Source organism: Diplotaxodon limnothrissa, linkage group LG8 (assembly GCF_057381915.1).
Source record: "Diplotaxodon limnothrissa isolate DT_005_m linkage group LG8, D_limnothrissa_male_GT1.1, whole genome shotgun sequence".
Classification (NCBI taxonomy): Eukaryota; Metazoa; Chordata; class Actinopteri; order Cichliformes; family Cichlidae; genus Diplotaxodon; species Diplotaxodon limnothrissa.
In genome coordinates, this window is record NC_140603.1 from 17,615,073 (window position 1) to 17,622,052 (window position 6,980).

Consider the following 6,980-nt stretch of genomic DNA (forward strand, 5'->3'; position numbering starts at 1 on the left):
TCTGGACACATATCTAGGATGTTGTTGCTGGGATCTGCTCCAAGTATGCCCTGCCTGCTAGCATCTTGCAGCCTGCTGTTATGTGCCAGTTTTTCTCAGGGGCATCTTTACACAGTCTGTACCTGGGGTCTTGCCTGGTGTGGTAAACCTCAGCCTTTGTCAATCTTATACTCGGAGCTTTTTCCTGTGCTGCCATAATTAGTGCCTCTGTGTTACCTTTCAGTCCAGCCATTGGTAGGATTTTTCAATATCAGCCACTTCTTCTATTTGCTGGTGGTACATGCTATGCAGGGGCCTGTCCTTCCATCATGGTTCCTCTTCTACCGCCTCTTCTTCTAATCAGTTGATCAGATTCAGCTGCTTTGGTATTAACGAAATTAACAAAAAGTGCACTAGAGCGACAACAATGAGAGAACCCCTGGAACAGGTTGAGGTCACTGACATTTTTTCCTCATCATCTTTTCTGACTGTTTTTCACTACTTTTGCATTTGACTGAAGTCAGTGTAACTACTGGTAGTATGATGACCCTGCACCAGTTGCACAGGTAGTCCAGCTCCTGGATGGCACAACAATAATGTTGGTTGTCTTTCAGCACAGTCTGAAGAGCGTGGAGGAGATTCCAGGAGACAGAGAGTGTCATGGTCCTGCGACCATGACTCAGTGACTTTATGTTTATGTACTTATTGTTATTACTTTCATTATTATTCATGGCTGTTTTGGGATGGTTTGTGTTTGGGATTTTAGACACTGGGTTCTGGGTTTGTGCTCCCTCTGTTGGTCCCTGGTGTTAGTGTTCCCCTGTCTCGTCAGGTTAATCAGGTCCAGCTGTTTCCCCCATCTGTGTGTGATTTCCCAGTGTCTCTTTGTGTATTTATAGCGTGTGATTTCCTCTGCTCCTCGTCGCGTCGTCTGTGTTCCTACCTGGTGTAATCCTCTGCGTGTTCTCCCTGCTGTTCTCCCTTCATGTTCAGGTTTGCCACTCCTCTGTGTAGTTTATCCCAGTTTAGTTTCGTCCTTAGTTCTGTTTGCCATCTCCACTTTGTGTTTGTTATTAACAATAAATCACCCTCACATCTGAATAAGTGCTGCGTTTTGGGTCCTCCTTCCACTCTCCACACGGCCGCTGCCCCGGACCGTGACAGTACGACGCGACCACAACATGGACCCAGCAGCGCTTAACCCGTCCAGGGAGCTACGGGAAAATCTAATCGATGCCACACAGGAGCTGATCGACCTGTGGCTGGAAAGCCCGGGTGGCACGTCCCAGCGCGCTATAGAGAGGCGGCTACAGCGTCGCTTTGTTCGTGGGAGCGGGAGTTCCTCCTTTTGGACCTCGGACTTCACCCCCCGTCTGCTTTTACTTTCGAGCAGCCCGAGGCGGTGAGCGAGCGACATGTTCTGGCTTCCCCAGTTTCCGGGACTTTGTTTTCTGGGGCGATTCAGAGCGGGATGGGAGACTGTATGGATCGCTTACCCACCTTCGTGGTGACTGATCCTTCCCAAGTGGGCGTGTACAGACCCTCTGCAAGACTAACAGACTGTGTCTCTGCCACCCCTTCTGAGCCAGGACTTTATCGCCATTCTCCGGCTCAGTTCAGTGCTCGGCCACAAGCTCCCCAGTCAGTAGCTCAGCCGTTAGCCTCCCTGGGGGCGCAATTGCCTGTTCTGCCGCCGCTCCAGTTAGCCACTCAGCTGCCACCATCACCGCTAGCATCGCTACAACCCACGGTTCCGGTAATAGCTGAATCACTGTTTTCACACTGTTTTTCCACCGCTGTTTCTAGGCAGGGAGATGAACTGTTACATTACGGACCTGTTCCTCAACAGCTGGCAACATTAGTGACTGTTACTCACTCCGGGGCTTCCCCAGAGGCGGGGTTACTACCCTCAGCTTACTCTGGACCCCTGGTGGCCAAGATGCCAGCTGTGAACTGCACCGGGCTGTCACTGCCTGAGCAGGGTCAGTGCTCTGCGCAGCTGCAGCCCTCCTTATGTGTGCCAGAGGCCCACGTGCCTACTGGTTTTGTTTCATGTGTGCCGGAGGCCCGCGTGCCTACTGGTTTTGTTTCATGTGTGCCGGAGGCCCGCGTGCCTACTGGTTTTGTTTCATGTGTGCCGGGGGCCCCGGTGCCCACTGGTTCTGCGGCTGTTTTCGCTGGGGGGCCCGAGGAGCCCGTCCAGCCTCCTGCTTCGCCTGCTGGGGGGCCCGAGGAGCCCGTCCAGCCTCCTGCTTCTTCGGCTGGGGGGCCCGAGGAGCTCGTCCAGCCTCATGCCACACCTGCTGCCACGTCGGCTGGGGGGCCCGAGGATCCCGTCCGGCCTCCTGCTTCTTCGGCTGGGGGGCCCGAGGAGCTCGTCCAGCCTCATCCCACACCTGCTGCCATGTCGGCTGGGGGGCCCGAGGATCCCGTCCGGCCACCTGTGGCTGCTTCTCCACCTGTGGCTGCTTCTCCACCTGTGGCTGCTTCTCCACCTGTGGCTGCAGCGCCGCCTCCTGCAGTATCATCACCTGCAGCGCTACCACCTGCTACTGCCACGCCTCAGCCTGAAGCTTCAGCCTCGCCTGGTTCTGGTCCAGCTTCATCCTCACCTGGCCCAGCTTCAGCTTCAGCGTCTGCTTCGCCTAGCCCAGCTACAGCTTCATCCACGCCTGGCCCGGCTTCATCCACGCCTGGCCCGGCTTCATCCTCGCCTGATTCTGGTCCAGCTTCATCCTCACCTGGCCCAGCTTCAGCTACAGCGTCAGCTTCGCCTGGCCCAGCTTCAGCTGCAGCTTCTTCATCGCCTGGCCCGTTTTCATCCACGCCTGGCCCGTTTTCATCCACGCCTGGCCCGTTTTCATCCACGCCTGGCCCGTTTTCATCCACGCCTGGCCCGTTTTCATCCACGCCTGGCCCGGCTTCATCTTCGCCTGGTCCGGCTTCATCTTCGTCTGGTCCAGCCTCCGTGTCTGCACCCTCGCCTGGTCCAGCCTTTGTGTCTGCATCATCATCTCCGCCTGCTGCGGTCCCGGCTTCCGTGCCCTCAGCCTCGCCTGGCCCAGCCTCGTTTGGGTCTGGAGCTAAACGGCCGTTTTCTGGACCGCTGGCTAGGCTACTGGCCGAGCGCCGTCGCCTGACTGGCCGCCGTTGCCTTCCGCACGGCCGGCCCCCGGACCGCCATCGCCTGAGTGGCCGCCGTTGCCTTCCGCACGGCCGGCCCCCGGACCGCCATCGCCTGTGTGGCCGCCGCTGCCTTCCGCACGGCCGGCCTCCTGAACTCTTTACGCACCGCCGTTGCCTTCCGCACGGCCGGCCTCCTGAACTCTTTACGCGCCGCCGTTGCCTTCCGCACGGCCGGCCTCCTGAACTCTTTACGCGCCGCCGCTGCCTTCTTCGTGGACGGCCTCCTGAACTGTGCTTTGGACTCTGCTCCCCTGTGGGTTTTGTGTTCATCTTTGTTTTGGGACTCTGGGGCCTCCGTCCGTGGTCGTGGTCCGGTCCCTCCGTCCTGGGCCCCCTGCCGCCCGCCCGGATCTGGAGGTGTGTTTCTGTGGCTGTCGGGGGCCAGCCCTTGAGGGGGGGGGTACTGTCATGGTCCTGCGACCATGACTCAGTGACTTTATGTTTATGTACTTATTGTTATTACTTTCATTATTATTCATGGCTGTTTTGGGATGGTTTGTGTTTGGGATTTTAGACACTGGGTTCTGGGTTTGTGCTCCCTCTGTTGGTCCCTGGTGTTAGTGTTCCCCTGTCTCGTCAGGTTAATCAGGTCCAGCTGTTTCCCCCATCTGTGTGTGATTTCCCAGTGTCTCTTTGTGTATTTATAGCGTGTGATTTCCTCTGCTCCTCGTCGCGTCGTCTGTGTTCCTACCTGGTGTAATCCTCTGCGTGTTCTCCCTGCTGTTCTCCCTTCATGTTCAGGTTTGCCACTCCTCTGTGTAGTTTATCCCAGTTTAGTTTCGTCCTTAGTTCTGTTTGCCATCTCCACTTTGTGTTTGTTATTAACAATAAATCACCCTCACATCTGAATAAGTGCTGCGTTTTGGGTCCTCCTTCCACTCTCCACACGGCCGCTGCCCCGGACCGTGACAGAGAGTTACTCTAAGGGAGCTGGTCAGGGCCATCTCATCATTTCTACATTTAAAAGATCATGAAGATGCACAATTTTTTCCTGAGCAAAGTTTCCTCCTCAACGATGATACTTCACATTTCTTAATCAGGTGTTAGTAGTTTTAGCACTCTCTTTAGTTGTTTTCTTAGCTTGACGCAGTCTAATAACTGTTTCCAGCAGACTATTTTAACCACGGATGTAATAATCTGATGGATGCAACGGCTTGCTTAGTTATAACCAAGTATTTCATTTTTGGGCTTGGCAGTGTATATTAACAATGCATATTAATTTTAAGATGCTGTAGTGTGCTTCAGGCTACAATCCTTGGTAGAAAGCAATGGCCTGGATTTAAAACGGTTCTTCAAGTCTGAGTAGGTATTTTTCATAAAACTTCTGTAGCTGACAAGCTAAATATGCCTTCTCTTGCCTAGAAAGTTTTTTTCATGCAGGATTATGGATGTTTGATATATATATATTTGTTAGAAAGACCTTCTGAAGGAGTGGTGCACTCAAAGACACCTTGGTTGCTAACTGTTTATTAGGATGCAACCAGGCTCTTTTATGGAAGCAACATTGTCTGCACAGCTGCTAAGGAGGAAGGAAACCCTGGGAAGAGCGCAATAGGAATAAGAAACAACACTTAGCATGTTTGAATGCGATATATGCCTTTCAACCAGGCATATGTTCATTAATAATCCTTCTTACAGAGTTTCAATGGCCCCTTTATGGTGCAGTGGAGCCAGAATCCACTTGCAATCTTCTCTTTATTTAATCAATATTGGCATAAGCATATCTGTAATGTATTAAGTATTGCACTGATTTTTTAATTGAATCTACTGTTTTGTATATAAGTGTAAATTATAACTTGAATGAGGTGCTTGTGAGAAGGTCAGGGTGCTGTCAATAGTAAAGTGGTCCTTTCTGCAGGAGGCAGGAAATTGCTTATGACAATCTAACCTTTAGGAATTTTAGATACAATGGGTAAAAATGGTTTCCCTGCAGATGGTGCTCAGAGAGAGGTTGTTAAAAATCCAAAGGATGAATCCCCTGGGGCGCACAGATCTATTTAGAGTAGGTAAGCATAATCCACTTTATGTATGTCATGGTGAAAATCAGCCATTATGTTAATGGCAAGGTCAGGGGGTGACCAGAATCCACCCGAGTCACCTTGAGAGTGGAATAAACAGACTGCAAATGTAATGGAAAGATGGTTATTGTTTTGCTGCGTGTGTTCTCTCATGAGCTGAAGTGTCATTAAGTGAATATTACCACTTGCTAGTGGCACAAAAACAAATGTCAACCAGGTCATTGGCATTTCTGAGACACATTTTAGGAGCAAACTCTTCATTAATTTGCGAACAAACAAAACATTTCAACTGATCACCTGACAAGCTAAGTCCAGGTGTCACAGCCATCGCCTTAACAAAAGGCAGGAATATGGGGGAAAAAATGGATGGAATTCTCAGGGAATAAAATGGGATGCACATAAGTGTATGCGTAGACAGAAACATGCATTTCTATGCATGCACACAGGTACCGGACCTTCATCTGCACTCACATATGCAGTCTGTGCATGTACATGCAGGGATCTTGTATCCTGAGCCAGGACTAGCACAAGGGACTGGCAATGCTTGGTTGCCTCTCTGGCAGAGACAGAGGGATTGGCATGACGTGAGTGAATGAATCCATTGGCGTAACAATGAGGATGTGATATTAAGACATTATTTTAGAGGGAAAAGGGAAGCTTGCATAAATCTCCGAGCCAGGTTTAACTTTTTCAGCTCTGGCTAAGCAACATTCTGCTGCACAATGTGCAGCGCAAAAGAAGGACTGGATGTTCGGACACTTATCAAAGAAATGACTGCTTAAGATAATAATCAGTCAGGTTTTGTCACCTTAAAGTCTCTCTTTTTTATGAATCTTGAGATGTTACAACAAGAATACACAGGAATAGCGTCAAACCACTACATTCATATTATGATGAATATTTGCTAATTAAAAAAAAAAAAACTGTCACCTGAGATTGAAATATTCTTTCCATTTTATTGGGACTTTTTTTTCTTTTCTTTCTTTTTTTTACATCTATCAAATGGTGATTGCATTAAATAATTTCAAATTTCCACTGTGAAGCTGCCAGGACAGATGGTGGTAGGCAACCTGTCTCCAAACAATCGCAGTCTGACTTGGACTGACTGCAATCATTCTCAGACAGACTGGCAAAGATTTGCAAATAATTCTCATCTAATTTATAAACATAGAGACAACAGTCTGAGTCTGATGAATGAAACTCATCTGTGGCACATCTCTTTGCAATATGAGACTCCAGTGAACTGGCTGTACAGTATACTGGTTTTTATTCCTAAGTAAAAGCAAGTTCCTGCAGCAACTACATCACAAACTGTTGAGGGATTTTTATTTCAAATCCATGAGGTTCCAGCTGGGGTCTGAATGTAAGTAGTTAATAGGAATTTATGTTTAATGTGCATACGAATGACGACAGATTTCCAGCAGAGGGCAAAAGATTTGTGATTGAAACCATTCAGTCCAGAACTGAGAGCAGACAAACTGTCTTTTTGCTGTTTTATTGCCATCTTATTACTTTATTGTTCTGATAATAACAATTGACTGCGAGTGCTTGCAGACCTGTCCTTGTCTACAAAGCAACCATTTCAAAAACAACGAGATCTCAAGTTTATTAATGAAAAGGTTTAATAACAGAGCATTAATTACAGAGAAAACCCCAACAATCAGATAACCCCACTATGAGCAAGCGCTTTGGTGACAGCAAGAAGGAAGAACTCCCTTTTAACAGGAAGAAACTTCTTGCAGAACCAAGCTCAGGGAGGAGGAGACAAGCGTCTGGTTGGGGGTGAAGGGAGGACGA